The sequence below is a fragment of the Coregonus lavaretus genome (genome assembly GCF_964263955.1).
Source record: "Coregonus lavaretus genome assembly, chromosome: 12".
NCBI classification, from domain to species: Eukaryota; Metazoa; Chordata; class Actinopteri; order Salmoniformes; family Salmonidae; genus Coregonus; species Coregonus lavaretus.
In genome coordinates, this window is record NC_139999.1 from 35,862,229 (window position 1) to 35,887,230 (window position 25,002).

At 40.6% G+C, this 25,002-nt stretch overlaps 1 long non-coding RNA gene across 2 annotated transcripts; it reads right to left on the bottom strand.

The window, feature by feature from the left end:
* Positions 1-2,276: 2,276 nt before the first annotated feature.
* Positions 2,277-18,273, bottom strand: LOC311138012. 2 transcript variants are annotated; one of them, XR_014614005.1, is made up of 3 exons: positions 18,174-18,273; positions 13,551-13,654; positions 2,277-2,573 (listed from the first exon to the last, which is right to left on the bottom strand). It is a non-coding gene; the product is annotated as an uncharacterized lncRNA (long non-coding RNA). The 2 variants fall into 2 exon arrangements; XR_014614006.1 differs by lacking the exon at positions 18,174-18,273 and adding an exon at positions 17,756-17,837.
* Between the last annotated feature and the right edge of the window lie 6,729 nt (positions 18,274-25,002).

Below are 25,002 nucleotides of genomic sequence, written 5' to 3' on the forward strand. Positions count from 1 at the left end.
ATGTAGAAAATAGTAAAAATAAAGAAAAACCCTGGATTGAGTAGGTGTGTCCAAACTTTTGACTGGTACTGTATGTCAAAGTCATAAAAACTACATTTCCCCAAGAGCAACACATTCCCCCTCTCTTGATCAGATATTGCCCGGTGTGGTGGGACACAATTAGTCTCCAGCCACCGAGCCTGTTCACTGGGGAATTTTAAATATCCCTTTTTGTTTTGTCAACTTTATGGCCCTTATTTATTTGTCTGCTTTATTATAGTGGTGTTGGGGACAGAGGCATCAGTAAGGTAGATGGGTGTAACTCACCTTATAGGGGCCATCAATCCGGGGAAGTTGACTTCCTGTATTGATTACAACTGTTATTGTAACCCTTAATGTCATTATTAATTAAACAGTCACCTAAATCAATAAAAATAACTAGTAAAATGCCATATGTTTGGTAATAGAGAATCATTTGAATACCCTCTACATAAATCTTCAATTTTTTTCTCTGATTCAAGTAGCTGAATGTATTCTTTAAATAAATGCCTCCATGAAAAATCCCTTTTATTTTAACCAGTGATATTAATTCCCTGTCAGTGTGTTTAGATCATGACACGGCTCACTCTCAGCAGTGTACTATGCTTCCAGGCAGGTGTTGTCCACGGCACTCTGTCCGTTTAGATGGAGTAAAGGATCCCTCTCTCCTTCTATCTCTTTCTCCCGCTCTCTCAGCAGCACTCAATACTCTCACACAGGTTGGCATGTTTGAATGAAGCCAAGGCCCAGATACAATATCACAGCTCGCACCAATCATTCTCTCCCAACAGCCCAGGTAGCACTAGCTCAACTTCAGCAGTGCTCCCCGACCTCTGGTGCTGACAGTCGTCTGTCAGCACCAATTAATCCCTTCGGTGCTCCCAGGGTCGAGAGATGAACAAATAATGACACCTCGCGCTCCTCTGGGTTCATTATTTGTCCCATGCAGCCTTGTTTACAAGTTCAAACACTGGAATGTGAGATGTAATCTACACCTTGATTAGAATGATAGAAATTCTCATTATTTAATTTAATGATTTTTAAATTTGAGCATAATATTTTTGTACATAGCCAACATTTTCTCGCTCTGAACTTCTAACGTGATGGTGCGGGTGTGGCTTTGTGACAATGATCGCAAGAGCAGCTGCTCATCAATTTGACTGATTTGACAGCTCCAATACAGTTCCTCCTCTGACACCACCAAAACATAAGCTATGCGGGTGTCTGCTATCACCTGATGCTTGATCTGATTGAATCCAGGCCTTACCCAGTAAACTCAGGGCATGAGTAGGCTATGGACTGTTGGATGAGGTGCATTGAATCATCGAGACATCATGCACATTTATGATCCAATTTTAAACAAAGTTAATGACTAGTAATTAATTATTTCATTAATTAACATGAGCTGAAAATGAGTTCAGACAAAAAATGTATTATCCTCCCAACCTAGGGAGGTGTGTGTGTGTTGGCGAGATGCAGGTTGGTTTTAGATTGATGCAGTGCTCAGTTAATTAAACAGAAATGGGAAGGACGAAGAAGGACACCTTTTTTTCCTGGCAGCCATTTTTTTGTCCCGTTTCAGATGCAGGCGATTACAAATAAACGCTATTTCCTGTGTGTCTCTGTGGGGCAGCTCCACTATCGACTGTGAATGAATTAATATTCAGACGGTAAACAGAAAAAGCTACCGGGAGATTGATTTATTATGCCCCGGGGAGAAACAGGAGGGGGGAGGCAGGTGAACCCTGGACGACCCCGGGAGCTGTCACACAGACAGGATCTGCTTATTATGCAAATGTTGAAGTGAGCCTGTAGGATTCCATTAGCCCACCCAGCTGGGACCGGGGATGTGTCTCAGTGTTGTACCCATGCACTGCATATTGCTGTTAATTTGCAAATGTATATCAAATCTCCCTGAAATGGCCTCCATGCAGTCACTCAATGCAAACAGACCATATCCCATGATGGTGACACTGAGAGGAGGGTTGATGATGATGACGATTATGATGAAGATGATGATGATGATGATGATGATGGTGATTATGATTGTAATTCAACAATAACAATCTCAAGCAATAAATACATTTTAATCATGTTTAGATTATTGTAATTCAACAATAACAATCTCAAGCAGTAAATAGATTGTAATCATGTTTAGATTATTGTAATTCAACAATAACAATCTCAAGCAGTAAATACATTTTAATCATGTTTATTGATTTGTTTATTTCTGTTTCTGCAATGGTAATCAGGAATAGGGAACAAGTACTGTACATATATCAAGAATGAAGTACATACTGTATCTTAATTGGGTTCTCTACAGATCTTAATTGTACTCTCTCTAGCAGTCAAACACACAGGATGAGACTACAAGCCCAACACAAATGCTAACACACACACAAATATGTTTACAGGAGACAGTAGTCAACACAGCAGGACTGCTGGATGAAGAGGAGGACAGCCACATCAATCCATTTACACTGTGAATATTTTTCACCATCTGGGCCTCTCCACAACTGAACCACACCCTCAGGAGTTGCTCTTGCACTTGATTCCTATAGGGAAAACACACACATCTAAGGGTTACAGCAATTCATCTATCAATCATAGGAATCACTGTGTGATCGGAAACAGGGCCCCTGGTCTGTTTATTATGAAGACTTATCTCTATTTGCACACTGTCTCTATCCGTCTTTAACTCACTACCATTCTCCATATCACATCAATCAATAAGAGTATACTGTGGTATTGCCTTGATGAAAAACTGACACAGTAGCAAAAGAAAACAAAAGGAAGAATAGTGACAAAAGGTACATTGTTTCTTCATACATGGTTGGTTGAATTCAAAGTTGTGCCATCTTGTGCATATAGGAAGGAAAGTCAATATGACTACCAGTGCCAAGCTCCCTTCCCTGGGTCCGTATTTTTTATGTGCTTCAGAGTAGGAGTGCTGATCTATCAGGTCCCCCTGTCCCTTCATTATAATCTCAATGGCAAAACTGATCCTAAATCAGCACTCCAACTCTGAGATGCGTTATGAATACAGGCCATGGACCATGATGCTCCAGCAGCTTTCCTGACCTGTGAACCCAGTGATGAGGAGAAATCTCACTTTACCAAATACCATTCAGAGATCAATGACCATTGATGCTAGTTAATAGAAAGACATGAAAAACACTAAAGTGTCAATGGCGTATAGCGACTGCCCCTGTCTCTACTACAATGCCTGACACCTGCTCTATGTGAGTGAAGACAGACATGGCATCTAAGCACCATAACTTAAGGTAAGTGGCTTACATAAAGAAGCACTGTTCATTTGTGAATTATTATGATTATTACTAGACTGTGCTGGATATTTACAAATTAATGCCTGTTATAAATGCATCCATTCTGTTGGAGCCTGGCATATTATTAGAAAATGGTAAAACATTCAGAAAAAAATAGGTTCCTCAAAACCTAAAAAGGCAAAAGAATGATTAGCTGTATAATTTAAGATATGTTTTTAAAAGGTTAAGCGACAGCATGGTTCATCTCTATTGTTTGTTTCTATTCATCTCTAAAATACATGGCAAAGGCACAACAGCCACAGATAAACACATTCATTTGTCCCCTTATTACCAAATTAATCCAATTGACAGATGTAGGTTACAGAAATGTATGCTCATGCAGAATTTTCAAGGTTTCTATTCAGAATGTATGGGAGTCAGGAATCCATATAATGAACAGGTCTGAAAGTGTTTTGCAAAATTGACAATGGGAATCTCTTTTTCAAAAGTTTGTCAAAATGCCTACTTTAATTGTGTTGCTAGGTCTCCTTCGATTTCAGAATGGATCTAGTGTCTTCAGTGACAACGAGATTTGGATGTTATGCTTTTTATTCCCCTCTGATACAAATTTGCTTTAGTTTTGTGATAACAGTTTGGAAGAGGTAGGCCTCGATTAGAAATCTACATTTCACCAGAGGATAATGAATAGTTTGGGGAAACATGACATGATAAACATGTACCTATATTGTACTGCAATATACCGTTAGAGCGTTGGGCCTGTAACCGACAGGTCGCTGGTTTAAATCCCGGAGAAAGTGAAGAATCTGTCATTGTGTGATTGACCAATGTAGATAACCCGAATTCCTCCTGTAAGTCGCTCTGAAAAAAAGCTGCTAAATTACTAAGATGTAATGGGGTCAAGGCACATTCGAATGGTTCCTGAAACTAACTTTGAAAACATAAATTCTCGATGTGCAGGAAATGTTTCATGAAAAATATAAACATCACAACAGAAGTTTGATCTACCAGATTCGTACCATTCGAGCCCACCACAGCAACATGCAGCTTACGCAATGCTGAGTCCATAATGAAGTCATGGGTCCACTCCAGATCGTCAATGTCTTTAGATCACTTCAGTTAGTAGGCTAACTTTTTTTTCCGAAAATATATTCACTTTCAATATTTAGATACAGATCTTCTAATAGAGAAAATAAAAAGTTGAATCCTGTTGATTTCCAGATCATGAATAACTTCGACAAAGGTGTTGTCTAACTTTGGTCCTCAACTCGAAGCGAGGGGTAGGGTGCCATTTGCATGGACATACAGAGGGACCATCTAAGCAGTCTACGTCATCACGGGTCCTAGGATTGAATTACTTCTGAAGTGTATAGGCTGAGGTTGTGATTGAATTGAGGCGCTTGACAGGCCAACCTGTTTCAGGTAAGCCTATGGAGACAACAAGAGAGCAACACCGAGGGTCGTTTTTTAAATGTTTAAAAGTATATTTTGAACAATGAGCTGTAGACTTCATATACAACGATATCATAGGCTATTAATAACTCATTTGACAAGTCAAGAGACAAAGATCCGAATCCAAACTTGAGACACGCACACGCAACTTTAACGCTTGTGTAAATTATGCGTTGATGTCAATGGGAAATGTGTGAAAATTAAAATGACACGCGCATGCTTCAAGTTATGTTCGGCCCTTGACAAGTGTAGTACTCAACTCAAGTATCCCTAACATGGCTACTGTCATGGTGTCGTAGGCTATAAAACTAATCTAATAGGGTATACTGTTCTCCATTGATATAAAATGAGCAGCTATAGGCCTAATACAGACACTTGGTCAGATCAATCATGATATATCACATTTTGGAGCCATGCTATCCAACTATAGGCTAAGCCCAGTTCTTAGAGAGTTGAAGGGTCATTGTAAGGTCTTAAAGAAACAAGTGGTAGAGGGATATTCAGAATAAAGAGAGGACAACGGTAGGCCTACTTGCTGTCAAGTGGTGAGACAAGTTTGTCTAAACAGTGATAAAATGGAATGGTTTGGTGTTGTAAAAAGCTTGTCTTCAATATAAATTACCTTAAATGTTAGAAATGAACCTATAAAAATTGGGCAGACCTAAAGAAGAGAGAGAGAGTGCGAGAGAGAGAGAGTGCGAGAGAGAGAGAGTGCAAGAGAGAGAGAGTGCGAGAGAGAGAGACAGGCCACAAAGGGGCTGGTTGGTAATCGATTGAGAGAAGACAGCCACAGAATTTGGAGAATTCTTACACAAATTAAGAGATAAATAGTGAGGTTGAGGTAGCAAAGAAAGGGGAGATAAAAGAAAGAGTTGGAGTGACAAAATCAGTGAAAGAAAGAGAGAGCAAAAGAGATAGAGGGAGAGAAGAAAGGAGAATAAAGAATAAAGAGAGATAGCGCTGTGTGTTTGGGCCTATGCTGTCATTTATCAGGGCCCTGGAAGATCTGCAGTTGAAGTCGGAAGTTTACATACACTTAGGTTGGAGTCATTAAAACTTGTTTTTCAACCACTCCACAAATTTCTTTTTAACAAACTATAGTTTTGGCAAGTCGGTTAGGATATCTAATTTGTGCATGACACAAGTAATTTTTCCAACAATTGTTTACAGACAGATTATTTCACTTATTATTCACTGTATCACAATTCCAGTGGGTCAGAAGTTTACATACACTAAGTTGACTGTGCCTTTAAACAGCTTGGAAAATTCCAGAAAATGATGTCATGGCTTTAGAAACTTCTGATAGGCTAATTGACATCATTTGTGTGAATTGGAGGTGTACCTGTGGATGTATTTCAAGGCCTACCTTCAAACTCAGTGCCTCTTTGCTTGACATCATTGAAAAATCAAAAGAAATCAGCCAAGACCTCAGAAAAGAAATTGTAGACCTCCACAAGTCTGGTTCATCCTTGGGAGCAATTTCCAAATGCCTGAAGGTACCACGTTCATCTGTACAAACAATAGTATGCAAGTATAAACACCATGGGACCACGCAGCCGTCATACCGCTCAGGAAGGAGACGCGTTCTGTCTCCTAGAGATGAACGTACTTTGGTGCGAAAAGTGCAAATCAATACCAGAACAACAGCAAAGGACCTTGTGAAGATGCTGGAGGAAACAGGTACAAAAGTATATATATCCACAGTAAAACAAGTCCTATATCGACATAACCTGAAAGGCCGCTCAGCAAGGAAGAAGCCACTGCTCCAAAACCGCCATAAAAAAGCCAGACTATGGTTTGCAACTGCACATGGGGACAAAGATCGTCCTTTTTGGAGAAATGTCCTCTGGTCTGATGAAACAAAAATAGAACTGTTTGGCCATAATGACCATCATTATGTTTGGAGGAAAAAGGGGTAGGCTTGCAAGCCGAAGAACACCATCCCAAACGTGAAGCACGGGGGTGACAGCATCATGCTGTGGGGGTACTTTGCTGCAGGAGGGACTGGTGCACTTCACAAAATAGATGGTATCATGAGGAAGGGAATTTATGTGGATATATTGAAGCAACATCTCAAGACATCAGTCAGGAAGTTAAAGCTTGGTCGCAAATGGGTCTTCCAGGTGGAGAATGACCCCAAGCATACATCCAAAGTTGTGGCAAAATGGCTTAAGGACAACAAAGTCAAGGTATTGGAGTGGCCATCACAAAGCCCTGACCTCAATCCTATAGAAAATGTGTGGGCAGAACTGAAAAAGCGTTTGTGAGCAAGGAGGCCTAAATTCACCCAACTTATTGTGGGAAGCTTGTGGAAGCCTACCTGAAACGTTTGACCCAAGTTAAACAATTTAAAGGCAATGCTACCAAATACTAATTGAGTGTATGTAAACTTCTGACCCAATGGGAATGTGGTGAAAGAAATAAAAGCTGAAAGAAATAATTCCCTCTCCTATTATTCTGACATTTCACATTCTTAAAATAAATTGATGATCTTAACTGACCTAAGACAGGGAATTTTTACTAGGATTAAATGTCAGGAATTGTTAAAAACTGAGTTTAAATGTATTTGGCTAAGGTGTACGTAAACTTCAGACTTCAACTGTACCTTCAGAGAGGTTCTGCGTGATGGTGCTCACTGACCTCCTCCTCCACTCTCCATCACACCAAACCTCAGTGGGCTACACTGACTGCACCCCATGCCCCAGCCCCACCCGCTGGGTCCATTTTCATAAAACGTCTCGGAGTGCTGATCTTCGGTCAGTTTTGCCTTTTAGATCAGCACTCCTACTCTAAGACACTTTGTGAATATGGGCCCTGGGCTACTCTCAACATCCCTATGTAATAGAGAGCATAGTAAGTAACAGGTCAGTAACATTAATAGCCTACTTTTTTATTTTAACTGTAGTAGGCAGAAAAGCATTATTGGAATACAGATTGCATTATGTAGGCAAAATAGGGATGTTGCAATGGTCCCCCCTTCAATGGAGGATACCTTTTGAGGCTTAATGACAACTTCACTTTGCCTTATTCAGGCAAAGGGTGCCTTCGTAAATTCGCTCTGGCTATCTATTCCGATTTCAAAGCACTCTAGTGGGGCGGCAGGTAGCTTAGTGGTTAAGAGCGTTGTGCCAGTAACTGAAAGGTCGCTGGTTCTAATCCCCGAGCCGACTAGGTGAAAAATCTGCCGATGTGTCCTTGAGCATGGCACTTAACCGTAAGTTGCTCTGGATAAGAGCGTCTGCTAAATGACTAAAATGTAAATGTAGTCTGATTGTGCCAGAGCTCAGAATAACTGATGAATTTATGAACGCTCAATACCAGTAGAATATGGCTGGTGTCAGTAAACATCAACAAAACGGTGTTGCCAGCAGCACAGTTACAGTCATCAACACTCTGGATAACATGAAAACAGCCTAACCAGCTCTGCTAGGGCGAGTAAAATGGTCACAGTGAGGTGTTCTCTCATTTGTGTCTGGAAGTAGCTAGCAAGCTATCCAACGTTAGCTTGAACGCTCGGATCAACCCTACTCGTCTGCCCGAGCGTCCAGTGTACGCTCCGAGAGCGAAACGCTCTGAATTTACGAACGGACAATCTGAATTTACGAAAGGACAATCTGACAACACTATGAATTTACGAGCGCACTATGGCACTCCAGATTGAATTTACGAACACACCCAAAAGCAAATGTAACTTCAGTGGTGTAAAATAACTGTAAAAATACTTTCAGGTAGGCTACTAGTAGTTTTGGGGGGGTATCTGTACTTTAGTATTTATATTTTTGACAACTTTTACTTTTTACTACACTACATTCCTAAAGAAAGTATGTATTTTTTACTTTCATACATATTCCCTGACACCCAAAAGTACTCGCTACATTTCGAATGCTCAGGCAGGATAGCATGGTCCAATTCCACGCCTTTCAATATAACCCATTGTCATCCCTAATGCCTCTGATCTGGCGGACTCACTAAACACAAATACTTTGTTTGTAAATTATGTCTGAGTGTTGGAGTGTGCCGCTGGCTGGCCATAAATAAATAAAAAACAAGAAAATAAGAAATCGTGCTGTCTGGTTTGCTTAATATAAGGAATTTGATGTAGGCCTATAGCATTTCCTTTTACTTGTTACTTTTTTTTTTTGTTAATTGAGTATCTGGTTTTAAAAAATTTAACCAGATACTTAATATATATATATATATATATATATATATATATATATATATATATATATATATATATATATATATATATATATATATATATATACTTTTAGACTTTTACTCAAGTAGTATTTTACTTTACTTTCACTTGAGTAATTGTTTAAGGTATCTTTACTTTCACTCAAGTATGACATTTCAGTAATTATTCCAACACTGTCTAACGTAAGGTAAAGGGTTATGCCACATTAAGCCAAGCACAGGATGTAAGGACATTTTATATCACCCCTCATGACTTTGCTCATAAATGGCTTGTGGAGCTGTTGTCTTAGCTCTCGAATAACACCTGTGATTGCTTTATGCCTCTCTCCCATTTCAATATACCTTTCTTATTGCTGTTTCGGTTATTTCTTATTGTACTATTTCACTGTAGATCCCCCAGCCCAGCTCAACCTGCCATAGATAGCTCCTTTGTCCCACCCCCCATACACGCGGAGACCGACTCAATCGGTGCCTCCAGTGATGCTATCTCTTTCATCGTTACCCAACGCTTAGGTTTACCTCCACTGTACTCATATCCTTCCATATCCTTTTCTGTACATAATGCCCTGAATCTATTCTACAACGCCCGGAAACCTGCCCCTTTTTTTTCTCTGTACCCAACGCTCTAGAAGACCAGTTCTTAAAGCCTTTAGCCGTATCCTTATTCTACTCCTCCTCTGTTCCTCTGGTGATGTAGAGGTTAACCCAGGCCCTGTAGCACCCAGTATCACTCCTACTCCCCAGGCGTTATCATTTGTTGACTTCTGTAACCGTAAAAGCATTGGTTCTTGCACGTTAACATCCGAAGCCTCCTCCCTAAGTTTGAGTTATTCACTGTGTTAGCACACTCCGCCAACCCTGATGTCCTAGCAGTGTCTGAATCCTGGTTTAGGAAGGCCACCAAAAATTCAGAAATGTCCATCCCCAACTACAACATTTTCCATCTCGATAGAACTGCCAAAGGGGGTGGGGTTGCAATCTACTGTAGAGATAGCCTGCAGAGCTCTATCGTACTATCCAGGTCTGTGCCCAAACAGTTTGAGCTTCTACTTCTAAAAATCCACCTTTCCAGAAATAAGTCTCTCACTGTTGCCGCTTGCTACAGACCCCCCTCAGCCCCGAGCTGTGCCCTGGACACCATATGTGAACTGATTGCCCCCCATCTATCCTCAGAGTTCGTACTGCTTGGTGACCTAAACTGGGATATGCTTAACACCCCGGCCAACCTACAATCTAAACTAGATGCCCTCAATCTCACACAAATTTTCAAAGAACCTACCAGGTACAACCCTAAATTTGTAAACATGGGCACCCTCATAGATATCATCCTGACTAATTTACCCTCTAAATACACATCCGCTGTCTTCAACCAGGATCTCAGCGATCACTGCCTTATTGCCTGCGTCCGTAATGGGTCCGCGGTCAAACGACCACCCCTCATCACTGTCAAACGCTCCCTAAAACACTTTAGCGAGCAGGCCTTTCTAATTGACCTGGCCCGGGTATCCTGGATGGATATTGACCTCATTCCGTCAGTAGAGGATGCCTGGTTGTTCTTTAAAAGTGCTTTCCTCTCAATCTTAAATAAGCATGCCCCATTCAAAAAATTCAGAACTAAGAACAGATATAGCCCCTGGTTCTCCTCAGACTTGACTGTCCTTGACCAGCACAAAAACATCCTGTGGCGTACTGCATTAGCATCGAACAGCCCCCACGATATGCAACTTTTCAGGGAAGTCAGGAACCAATATACACAATCAGTTAGGAAAGCAAAGGCTAGCTTTTTCAAACAGAAATGTGCATCCTGTAGGACTAAATCCAAAAAGTTTTGGGACACTGTAAAGTCCATGGAAAATAAGAGCATCTCCTCCCAACTGCCCACTGCACTGAGGCTAGGAAACACTGTCACCACCGATAAATCTACAATAATCGAGAATTTCAACAACCATTTTGCTACGGCTGGCCATGCTTTCCACCTGGCTACCACTACCCCGGCCACCAGCTCTGCACCCTCCGCTGCAACTCGCCCATGCCCCCTCGCTTCTCCTTCACACAAATTCAGACAGCTGATGTTCTGAAAGAGCTGAAAAATCTGGACCTCTACAAATCAGCTGGGCTAGACAATCTGGACCCTTTCTTTCTAAAATTAGCCGCCGAAATTGTCGCAACCCCTATTTCTAGCCTGTTCAACCTCTCTTTCGTAACGTCTGAGATCCCCAGAGATTGGAAAGCTGCCGCGGTCATCCCCCTTTTCAAAGGGGTTGACACTCTAGATCCAAACTGTTACAGACCTATATCCATCCTGCCCTGCTTTTCGAAAGTATTTGAAAGCCAAGTTAACAAACAGATCACCGACCATTTCGAATCCCACCGTACCTTCTCCGCTATGCAATCCAGTTTCCGAGCTGGTCATGGGTGCACCTCAGCCACGCTCAAGGTCCTAAACGATATTATAACCGCTATCGATAAAAGACAGTACTGCGCAGCCGTCTTCATCAACCTGGCCAAGGCTTTCGACTCTGTCAACCACCGCATTCTTATTGGCAGACTAAATAGCCTTGGTTTCTCTAATGACTGCCTCACCTGGTTCACCAACTACTTCTCAGATAGAGTTCAATGTGTCAAATCGGAGGGCCTGTTGTCTGGACCTCTGGCTGTCTCTATGGGGGTGCCACAGGGTTCAATTCTCAGGCTGACTCTATTCTCTGTGTATATCAATGATGTTGCTCTTGCTGCTGGTGAAGCTTGGATCCACCTCTATGCGGACAACACCATTTTGTATACATCTGGCCCTTCATTGGACACTGTGTTAACAAACCTCCAAACGAGCTTCAACGCCATACAATACTCCTTCCGTAGCCTCCAACTGCTCTTAAACACTAGTAAAACTAAATGCATGCTCTTCAACCCGAAAGCTGCTTGCACCCGCCCACCCAACTAGAATCACTACTCTCGGCGGGTCTGACCTAGAGTATATGGACAACTACAAATACCTAGGTGTCTGGTTAGACTGTAAACTCTCCTTCCAGACTCACATTAAGCATCTCCAATCAAAAGTTAGATCTAGAATCGGCTTCCTATTTCGCAACAAAGCCTCCTTCACTCATGCTGCCAAACATGCCCTCGTAAAACTGATTATCCTACCGATCCTTGACTTCGGCGATGTCATTTACAAAATAGCCTCCAACACTCTACTCAGCAAATTGGATGTAGTCTATCACAGTGCCATCTGTTTTGTCACCAAAGCCCCATATACTACCCACCATTGTGACCTGTACGCTCTTGTTGGCTGGCCCTCACTACATATTCGTCGCCAAACCCACTGGCTCCAGGTCATCTATAAATCACTGCTAGGCAAATCCCCGTCTTACCTTAGCTCACTGGTCACCATAGCAACACCCACCCGTAGTCTGCGCTCCAGCAGGTATATCTCACTGGTCATCCCCAAAGCCAACACCTCCTTTGGCCGCCATTCCTTCCAGTTCTCTGCTGCCAATGACTGGAACGAACTGCAAAAATCTCTGAAGCTGGAGACTCTTATCTCCCTCACTAACTTTAAGCATCAGTTGTCAAAGCACCTTACCGATCACTGCACCTGTACACAGCCCATCTGTAATTAGCCCACCCAACTACCTCATCCCCATATTGTTATTTATTTTGCTCATTTGCACCCCAGTATCTCTATTTGCACATCATCTTTTGCACATCTATCATTCCAGTGTTAATACGAAATTGTAACTATTTTGCACTATGGCCTATTTATTGCCTTACCTCCATAACTTACTACATTCGCACACACTGTATATATATTTTCTGTTTGTATTTTTGACTTTATGTTTTGTTTACCCCATATGTAACTCTGTGTTGTTTTTATCGCACTGCTTTGCTTTATCTTGGCCAGGTCGCAGTTGTAAATGAGAACTTGTTCTCAACTGGCTTACCTGGTTAAATAAAGGTTAAATAAAAAATAAAAAAAATAATAATCTATGTAGGTCTCATGATGGGTTATGGTGGTTTCATTAAGCCTAAAAAGTTAATCATTCATTTTAAAGTGGGACAATTTTTGTTTTTTGAATGTCCAGTTTCATAATAGTTAGGCCTACATAGGGAAAGTTAATTAGATATTGGTCATTAAATAGGCTTTGAGATTGTATGGAGTTGATATGTAATTTTAGAAAATCATATCTCTCAATTTGCCCTGTAGTCTAAGGTGTTTTGTTCTTATCTCAACAACCAATTTATGATCAAATCTTATGCTTGCAGCTAGTGCTCCTGCTGTTTCCTACAGGCAAAATGTCTCACAGAATCCTCTGTAGCCTACTCACGTATTTATTACCAGAACGTCGAGGTCAATGATCAGACAACGGTGCTAACATTATATCTGCGTAATTCTATACCCCATTGCAAAAGACTATTTGAACATAGACCCTTGTGCCATTCTGCATTCATTTCAACACATTTTCCATGGGATTTAATAGAAATGGTTTGCAATGTAGTTATCCTGTCGCGGTATAGTGGCAATAGTTTATCTGGGCTGTTTACAACAACAACAAAAAATACATCAGTCAATGTATTAGGCTACAAGATAGAAATTACCGCGAAAGTCACCATAGTGCAAGTGCCACTCTAATTCCATGACATTCTTCACCGCACATGACCTGCTTTTAGACCTTTTTCAAGATGTTACCCCCACACGCCGTCTGAAATAGAGAAGAGAACACACACCATCTATTTTACATTGGGAATATGAAGGAAATGCCTAAGTTCAGCTTGAAATAAAATGTTCCATTGTTTCAACATTAATTATAAAGGATAGTAGCCTATAACAAAACACCAAAAAGTGTAGCACATAGCCTGTATTGCCAGTGAGAGAAGTAGGATAGCTTAGGCCTAGGCTACATTTAATAGACACGGCAAATTCTCTGGTCTTAAAATTAATTTCCTATCATTTCTCGAATGGGTTCGTCACTTTTACCAGCAGTGGTTCTGCTACAGATTTGAGCATGGGGTAGAGAAAAAAGCAATTAGCCCAATTTACCGAGTAGCCTAATTCAATTCAAAACGAATTACTTTCAAAGTTTAAGTAGTGCAGCCAACAAACATGTTTTTAAAGTTGGGATAGATCTACATTTTTCCATCTCTTAAATGAAGTTAAAGACGGTAAATGACTGCTGGCAAGTTAATGACGGCCATAAAAATGTAGATTATGGAGAAAAACAACAATTGACTGGTCACTATTGATTCCCGAATTATGCTGATATGTTTTGGAGGTAAACATGGGAGAGAAAAAAGTGAGAACGGGCGGAAAAGTGAGGGAGATGGGGTACATTCAGAATCTGAAAGTGGCTCACATATAGTCCGATTTTGGTTGAAAAATAAACCCTTAAAAGGCACAACAAATTAACTATACCAGCACGCTGATGTATAGCCTACATGTTTTAATATCTTTAGGCCCTACATGTTAAGAAAATTTAAGAAAATAGGATGCTGCTGCATCAATGATTTAGATTAAATTCACGTAAAAATTGGGCTAATGTTATTCACAGTTTTACAGAACATTTTAAAGATGTATTTTAGTGTTTTCACTCGTTACAAATTCACCTCAATTAGAAACATCAAATTGCATGTTTACTGGTGTTCACAGCTCTTCACTTACTCCTCGACAACATGGTCTTCCTTTGGTGATTGGAACTTGTTCCCTAGTTCAACTTCGACCTTTTGACCTCTGACTCGCCGTGGGACAAAGCTGACCCGGCCACCGGGTCTGAGAGAGGCAACATTAATTTGCGTAAAAATTCTCCAAATTCTGTGGCTGTCTTCTCTCAATCGATTACAAACAAGCCACTCTAACTCCACTTATCTGTCTGGGGTGAAGTTGAATAAGTTCTGATATTTGTAGAATCCCCTCAGAATGGGAACTTGCACATTTAAAAAGGATGTGTGCCCTTTTTTTCTAGCTCACTGACTTTGAAATTCAGGATGTTCATTTATTTTTGTATAAGATTGCAAACATGATAAATCATAAAGACTATTATTATTATCAACATATTCAGAATTTGTTTGTTTATAAATTAAACTAAAGTATTACCATGACAATTGTATGTTAATGTTTAATGTTTTAATTTTAGTCATTTAGCAGACGTTCTTATCCAGAGCGACTTACAGTTAGTACATTCATCTTATGATAGCTATACGGGACAACTACACATGTTGTAATTTGTAATTAATATGAGCAGATATTATTATTATTATTATTAATATTAGCCTTAGTTCACCCCGTGATCCTTGGCAATAAGTGTAGGGACACACATCAATTTACTTTTAATGAATTGACTCGAACTGGCTTTTTGTTAATGGCCTAATCACTTTGTATAACGGCTGGTCCGCTATTTACAGAAGCATTGGCTTCGGTCCGAAACAATCGATGTTAGCGAAGTAGAAGAGTAATGAGCACCCTGTTACATTAAGATCATTGATCGTATGTATACACTTTTTATTTATCGTTTAGAGGGGGGACGACTTCATAATATAAACTTGGAGAGATCCGTCATTTTAATATGACCTTCATAAGGCTGCCGAAATAAAGGTAAAAGAGCTCCCTCGCGGTTTATCCTCAATGTTAAGTAACACAGTACAACAGGCCTGCATGTCGGATTCATTTAGATGACAAATGAAAATGGATGAACAGCCTATGCAGAAACGAATAGCCATAGTGGCTGGGGTATTCAAACCCTTCCCTCCTTTGACTACCCTATCGTAGCATAGTAGGCTATGCTTCTCTGTGTTTGGTGAAGCTAAGCCCTAAACCTGAAGTGTACGCTGACTGCCCCTTCGCTTAGGCTCTTCAGTGAAGGCTTGGATGTGCAGGACATGACATGCATGGTTTCGGAGATGCATCAATCTAGCCCAAGCTGATGCTGCAAGTCTGAGAGAGAGTGAAATATTGTTTGCAGTCTGGATAAATGCAAACGTGCAACTTTTCTCTCCCTGTCAGACGTTAACGTCTCTGCATTAGGCCTGTAAAAAAACAGTAGACTATTCAAACGCATAATTGCCCAATCCGTAGGCCTATATATTGTTTTTCTTGTTATTAAGCTCACAAAAATACATATTAAATTAATAGACAATAATATTAGGACCAAATGTCATCGCAAGAACGATTTAACTTGATCAAAATGGATTCAAGAGAAAGGCTAATATGTTTCTGAACAATTCAACTATTTGCTCATGCATGTAAAATACCTGTTTATGTTCTGGTATTGATACTACTCTGTAGTAGACCTCTACGTAATACTGGATGAACTACACTGGGAAATCCTAATGGGATATCCAGCCAAAGCTTTCTATTGATGGAGAGTCTATAGTATACTCTATTGTAGTCTTATTTGTTGACACATATGCCTATGTGTGGCACAGAGATTCTGATTAGAATGCCCCTGGTAGACTACGCATCCAACCTGTTGGGTCACTATCAAACGGTTCAGATGCATGGACAAATATGGTGGCAAAATTTGGGGCACCATTGCGCGTGTTCAAATCTAATCCAATCCAAATATTGGTCACATGCGTCGAATACAACGGGTGTAGACTTTACCGTGAAATGCTTACTTACGAGCAAATAAGACAATTATTTGCTAAATAAAAATGATATTTCAATATTTGTTCATAGCGGAATTATTGTGTTGATGATGTGTTTTTCCATCAGCCTACTAAATAAGTTATTCTTTATTCTATGTTTGTAGGTGAGACTGATGGGATTTCCTTGCACTTCACTGCTCCACCACCATATGACTGGACGTCCCAGCTTTTCCAGCACCAGACACGACGCCTCGTGCACTGTTACGCACGCTTTCAGGCTGCATAATCCTGAACGAGCACGTCCAGAGCAACAAGCGGTTCACAAACTTTTGACAGCACAGTTTTTAATGTTTCAAGCTTTTATATACATAGTAAAGCGTCGCCTATTGGATTATAGACTATGACAACTACCCGACATCGGATGGGAAAAATTATACAGCTTTTGGTCAATTTTGTGTCATGAATTTCGGTGAAAGATAGAGCTGTACGTTTAAGCCTACGGAGAGTAATAGTTAGTTAGCTATTGATTACGCGTATTTTGCGTATTCGCACTATTGTCATGTTTCATTATTATTCTATATACTCATGTTTCATAACAGGTCAAAAATCCGACTCCGGTGGGACTCGAACCCACAACCTTTGAATCACTTCGATCCTTAACCTAGAAGTCCAATGCGCTATCCATTGCGCCACGGAGCCACTGGGTGTCTTTTGAGAGATTTGGAATACAAACCGCGGCCTCGTAACATGCACTTTTTTGTCCACATCTTATTCTGTCAAGTTTAGGGTAGTTTTAATTAATATCCAAAGTCTCTAAACATATCAAATGCTTTTTTTTTTTTTTCAAAATAGATAGCCTACAGTAGGCTAACTGAAAAAATACCCAAGCTGTAGCCTACATCTCAAGTTTTGGTCATATATTAAACGCACCACTCACGCCACCGTTACACCACTCCAGCACTAAGTAGCCTACCATTTCTTACATCTTTGGAATGTGTTGCTCTTTCTTTACAATATTGTAAGTGCGAGTCCCTATGAAATGCTACCTCCCTGTCTAGGAATTTTCTGGTAGCGACAAATAATCATATCGCTTGTTCGCTACAAAGAAGTTAACTATTGGCGTCGCCACACCCCCTGACAACGGTGAGTCGAGGAAATGTCTGGTTGCGACAACCAATCATATCGCCGTCTGCAACCAAGACGTAACCAAGAACTGCACTCACCAACCAATCCGAGACGCCAGTGCAACCAAGAATTGACCATTTCTGACATGAACATTTCATTCAGCTTGCAAGTTAGCATTTCATGCCACTGTTTACACCCCGCTGTATATGACCTCGACTACTGAGCGATATCCTCACCACTGATAAGCACGGGCCAGTTGAGGTTACCCTAACAATAATTAATTGTAGCGAATTCGGGGGTCATGTTCTACCAAAAATGACACACTCGCCGATCCGGTATCGAATCCCGTCACGGGCTGTATTTAGCCTAGAATCCTTCATTTTTATGCTTTCTTTATTTTCTCACTGTGAGAATCTGACAGCAGAAAACCATCCGGCTTATTCCGACAATCCTCGCTCCTCTCACGCCGTAAATCTGTCATCATCATCCATAGTCTCTTTTTGTCAAACTACTCACCCTCGTCAGAAATTGGACTGGATTCAGAAAGTTAGGCTAAAGGTTTTCTCATATCTGTTCTCCAATACACAACAGGAGTTACGTTCGATTTGTCCCAATTAAGATAAAGGGCTTAATCTATTAATTTAAGATCAGGTTTAAAAACCTTAATGTTGGGTAAATTGTATTGATTGTAAATCAAGGAAATAGGCCGAATTGAAGACAGAGAATTCGCCCTTCGCTAAGCCCCGCCCCCCGTGGTTACTGTTGCAACCTTGTACAACATTTTCCCCAGAAGCCCAATTCCCACTTCTAACCACTGGCGAAATCCCCTCACAATGATCTCAAACAGTGTTTTTAATACACAATGAAATTAAACACAGACTACACCTTGCTAATCGGGAGACTCTCAGGTATGGTGTGGTGGACTGTCATTATAATTGCTTCACGGGAACCTGGTAAAATGAAGGTTGTAGTGTGGCTAACCACAAATCGTATTCTGATGTCGACAGCAGATGCATTTTATTCATAACATGGCTAACTTAGCTAGATAACATACATTTTTGGGGGGGAAAGTTATATTAACTGGCTAGCTAGCTAGTTTTAGCAATGTTGGACAGTCTTCTTCGATGAGGTTTAACGGCGGTTGGCATCCAATAAATGTATGAAAAATGTATGCACTCACCAACTGTAAGTCGCTCTGGATAAGAGCGTCTGCTAAATGACTAAAATGTAAAATGTAAATGTAATGCTGCATTACCGCCAGCTACTAGACGGGAGTATAACTCCCTTACACTTTGCTTGAAAAAAGAGAAGAAATAAATCAACAAATACCCTACCATCTAACCCAACACTCCCTAAAAACCCACCACCCTACTCCACTATTTAAATCTATCTAGTCCTACCTCAGGCCAACAGCCTGAAAGGACAGGACAACACCACTCAACACACCCTGTAACTCTTCTGACGTCAAGTATCGTACACCCAAAAACCTCTCTGCAGCTGCCACCACAACCTCAATTTTCTGCTCCTTACGTTCAATCCCTGCAGTACAGTTGATAACCATTGCTATAAACACTAAAAATCCAATCTTACTGAAGCATATATCACTGGTTGGCCTATCCCTTTGTACTGGTACAGATCTACTACTCACACCACTTCTCTCAGGATCCCTTCCCCTTGACCCATCTTCCTCTACTTTCTTCACTGCCTCAGCATACGACAACTTCTGCACTACTCTAACCCTGGAAACCTCAACCTGCCTCTCTCGCCCTGGGCATTTCTGATCCCCATCCCCATGGGCACCCTTACAATTAACACATACCACTACTTTCCCCAATGCTACACATTCCTTTGTCTCATGCCCTTCTGCACACTTCTCACACCTAGGAACCTCCCTCCTACACAGTGATGCCACATGCCCATAAGCTTGACACCTGTAACAACATAATGTATTCGGCACAAAAGCTTGTACGGGATAATTTATATATCCTAACATCACTTTGTCGGGCAAAGACTCAACATCAACACTCAAAAGAACAGACAACGACTCTTATGTTTCACCACTCACGCCACCCTGTCTGCGTCGCACCAAACGACGAGCATCACAAACACTGGGAATCTTCCCCTTCAGTTGGTCAACTTTCACATTTACCGCTACCCCAGTAATCACTCCTTTCAATGGCGCCCTTTTCTTGAAAGCAAAACAGTTCACATCTCTTGTCCCCATTCGTTTAACACAGAGCGCCTGCTCCCTCTGACCAGCAGAAACACAAACAATTATCACAAGACCATTTCTGGTTACCTTCACTGATTCCACAGCACCCAACACTGTTTTCACCCACCCTGAAAACACAAATGGATCAGCCAAAAGGCAAGGGTCCACTTTTTACAACAATTTCACTCCTACCGTCACAGACACATCTTTATCCTGACCCTCGGTGCAAGCCTTGGGCTCCGAGAACTTCACCACACCTACCACCTCCGATACTTCGCTCTCACTCACTTCCATTTCTCCTCCTGTCTTCGATCCGGCATACAGCTCACTCTGCTTACACTTTCTCAATGTAGGGCAGTCAATAAGACAGTTCGACATTTAGCCTATTGGTGTGGGGAGGTGGTCCAAAACAGGGGAGGGTTGTCTAACTTTTTTTTGTTGCTTTGGGGAGGGTTGTATGATTTTTATTGGCACAGGGGAGGGTAGTGCGTTTCTTCCCTCGTTTACATTCGCTCTTTTGTAGATTTTACTATATAATTTATTCTATCCTAGCCACATTTTCTCATCTGCTTGCATGCGCCTTCCCTATATCAAGGTGTTTTGGTATTTCCCTTATGCACACCGCTTTTCTGCAGGCTAACTTTTACTATACCACAGGTCAATATAGGGTGCGTTCGTAAATTCACTTTGGCTATCTACTCCGATTTCAGAGCATTCTCGTTTGAGTGTGCCAGAGCGCAGAATAACTGATGAATTTACGAACACGCAACACCCGTTGAATTTGATAGGTATCAGTAAACGTAGACAAAAAAATGGAATTAAATTGTTGCTAGCAGCACAGTTACAGTCACTAACACTCTAGATAACATGAACAGTCAAACCAGCTCTGTTAGGGCGAGTAAAATAGTCAGAGTGAGGTGTTCTCTCATTTGTGTTTGGAAGTAGCTAGCAATCTAGCCAACTTTAACCAGTTAGCTTGGGCACTTGACTGCCATTGTGAGGTCAGAACGCTCGGAACAACCCTTCGGATCAACCCTACTCCTTGGCCAGAGCGTCTAGTGTGCGCTCTGAACACTCCGAGAGTGAAATGGACTGAGGACAATCTGACAACGCTCTGCTCTGAATTTACGAATGCCCAGAGCACACTCTGAGCGCACTCTGACATTCCAGAGTGAATTTATGAACGCACCCATAGCCTACCAGTCTAACTGTCTATATCCTGCCCTCTATCCACCATTCATAGTGGTAGGTGGATCGTTTATCCAGATCTGCAATAGGCTAACTAGCAAACATGCCTCACATAAAAGCATTCAAAGCAGCATACATTTTCAATATGAATCCACAAGAACAAATAGGAATAGCTGATAGGCAGTGGAGAGGCCAGGTGCATCATTGCGCATGAAAGAACAGTGAAGACATGAGACACGCAGTTAAAAAAGCTCCCCTATTGATCTTGTTTAGGGACAATACAATTATCCTACAACACCACAATGCAATTAACAGACTCAGAGTCTATCTTGTAAAAACACATTTGTACATATCGGCGCTATTAAGTGGAAAAAACTACCACAGCAACTTAAAGCCATACCAACCATAACCACTTTTAAAAATAAACCATAACCACTTTGTCAAAATGTCAAAAGCTGGCTAATGTGTGAACAGTATAAACCTTTTTTGTCTGGATCTCTGTAATGTGTCTGTATGTAATTGAATAAGTATTTATGTAAAAAAAATAGGGCCCACAATGGAAATAAGTCCCCGACTTTATTGTGCAATCCCGGTCACTTTAAAAAATCTTTGTACTGTGTGTATATATGTATTTTGACAAATAAAATCAATCAATCAATCAATCCAAACAGTGAAGCAAAAAGTGTAATAACATTCAGAGATTGTCAAACAAAGCCTTCTATCATGCTGTGGGGATGCTTTTCAGAGGCAGGGACTGGGAGACTAGTCAGGATCGAGGGAAAGATGAACGGAGTGCTCAGGACCTCAGACTGGGGCGAAGGTTCACCTTCCATCAGGACAACGACCCTAAGCACACAGCCAAGACAATGCAGGAGTGGCTTCGGGACAAGTCTCTGAATGTCCTTGAGTGGCCCAGCCAGAGCCCGGACTTGAACCAGATCGAACATCTCTGGAGAGACCTGAAAATAGCTGTGCAGCAACGCTCCCCATCCAACCTGACAGAGCTTGAGAGGATCTGCAGAGAAGAATGGGAGAAACTCCCCAAATACAGGTGTGCCAAGCTTGTAGTGTCATACCCAAGAAGACTCAAGGCTGTAATCGCTGCCAAAGGTACTTCAATAAAGTACTGAGTAAAGGTTCTGAATACTTATGTAAATGTAATATTTCAGTTTTTTTTAAATACATTATGGGGTATTGTGTGTAGATTGATGAGGGGCAAAAACTATTTAATCCATTTTAGAATAAGGCTGTAACGTAACAAAGTGAAAAAAGTCAAGGGGTCTGAATACTTTCTGAATGCACTTATATAGTTATAAATATGACATGAAAATGTTGAAAATCTGATTTCCCCCTAGCTGATCATTATCTACAGATCATTATCCCCCCAGTAAATGTCGAACTGTCTCTTAGCTGAACAGCTGAGCTAGCATACATTGTAACAAAATTATAATTTCGGATTTGAAAAATACTCCAACAGACTCTGCATTTCAGGAATCACAGTAGCAAGTACCCCTGGTGCACTGTTAAATTATTTAGCCATTTAAACAATATTCACACCCCTTGACTTTTTCCACATTTTGATGTGTTACAGCCTGAATTAAAATTGATTAAATTTAGAATATTGTCACTGGCCAACACAAAATACCCCATAATGTCAAAGTGGCAAGGTAAGGTTTACAAATTAATTCAAAAATGAAAAGCTGAAATGTCTTGAGTCAATACGTATTCAACCCCTTTGTTATGGCAAGCCTTAATAAGTTCAACATTTGCTTAACAAGTCACATAATAAGTTGCATGGACTCACTCTGTGTGCAATAATAGTGTTTAACATGATTTTTGAATGACTACCTCATCTCTGTACCCCACACATACAATTATCTGTAAGGGTCCTCAGTCAAGCAGTGAACTTCAAACACAGATTCAACCACAATGACCAGGGAGGTTTTCCAATGCCTCGCAAAGAAGGGCACCTATTGGTAGATGGATAATAAAATAAAAACATTGAATATCCCTTTAAGCATGGTGAAGTTATTACTTACACTTTGAATGGTTTATCGATACACCAAGTCACTAAAAAGATACAGGCGTCCTTCCTAACTCAGTTGCCGGAGAGGAATGAAACTCAGGGATTTCACCAGGAGGCCACTGGTGACTTTAAAACAGTTACAGAGTTTAATGGCTTTGATAGGAGAAAACGGAGGATGGATCAACAACATTGTAGTTATCCACAATACTAACCTAATTGACAGAGTGAAAAGAAGGAACCTGTACAGAATACAATTATTCCAAACCATGCATCCTGTATGCAACAAGACACTAAAGTAATACTGCAAAAAACTGTGACAAAGCAATTAACTTTTTGTCCTGAATACAAGGTGTTATGTTTGGGGCAAATCCAATACAACACATTACTGAGTACCACTCTCCATATTTTCTAGCATGGTGGTGGCTGCTTCCTGTTATGGGTATGCTTCTTATCGTTAAGGACTGGAGAGTTTTTCAGGATAGAAAAGAAACGGAATGGAACTAAGCACAGGCAAAATCCCTGAGGAAAACCTGGTTCAGTCTGCTTTCCACCAGACACTGAGAGATGAATTCACCTTATAACCTAAAGTACAAGGCCAAATCTACGCTGGAGATGCTTACCAAGAAGACAGTGAATGTTCCTGAGTGGCCGAGTTACAGTTTTGTCTTAAATCTACATGAAAATCTATGGCAAGACCTGCAAATGGTTGTCTAGCAATGATCAACAACCAATTTGACAGAGCTTGAAGAATTTTGAAAAGAATAATGGGCAAATGTTGCACAATCCAGGTGTGGAAAGCTCTTAGAGACTTACCCAGAAAGACTCACTGCTATAAATCACTGCCACAGATGCTTCTACAAAGTATTGACTCAGGGATCTGAATACTTATGTAAATTAGACATTTCTGTGTTTCATTTTCATACATTTGCCACATTTTCTAAAAACATGTTTTCACTTTGTCATTATGGGTTATTGCTTGTAGACAGGTGAGAAAAAAACATTTAATCCATTTTTTATTCAGGCTGTAACAACAAAATGTGGATTAAGTCAAGGGGTATGAATACTTTCTGAAGGCACTGTATAATTAATTGAAAATGGAGAGACAGATCGCTGGCTTCATCAGAATGCCCAACCAGTAAGGAGCAGAGGACAGGGGGCTGACTGAAGGACAGCCGAGCATACACTGTAAACCCCAAGGCATTTTTAACTCAAATACCTAGTCCCCTGTAGCTCAGTTGGTAGAGCATGGTGCTTGCAACGCCAGGGTTGTGGGTTCGTTTCCCACGGGGGACCAGTATGAAAATGTATGCACTCACTAACTGTAAGTCGCTCTGGATAAGAGCTTCTGCTAAATGACTAAAATGTAAGTGTAAGTTTAACTCAAAATCAATTAAAAGTCCTTATTACTTCAAATGTTTATGTGGTACTGACTCAAAACTAGATGAGAATAAATGAAAAGCATCAACTCAATTTTTTAAACTTATGATAAATTCACTTTTTACTCAACATGCTCTACTGCAGGTTGATTTTTTGGAATTGTTTTTAATATCTGTGTTTTTGCATGTACTTCATTGATTGATTAATATTATGCTACACAAAGATAAATAACATACATTTTTCGAAACCAATCCAATCATTTACTGTAGTTAGATATTCTGCACACATTATTGAAATGGTTGTCCCAGTTTAAATGGCTTAGGTAGTCTACTCACATTGTTTCTTAAACTCAGTGGTGTAATGTACTTAAGTAAAAATATTTTTAAGTATTACTTAAGTAGTTTTTTGGAGTATCTGTACTTTGCACACACTGTATATAGATTTTCTATTGTGTTTTTGACTGTACGTTTTGTTTATCCCATATGTAACTCTGTGTTGTTCTTGTTTTTATCGCACTGCTTTGCTTTATCTTGGCCAGGTCG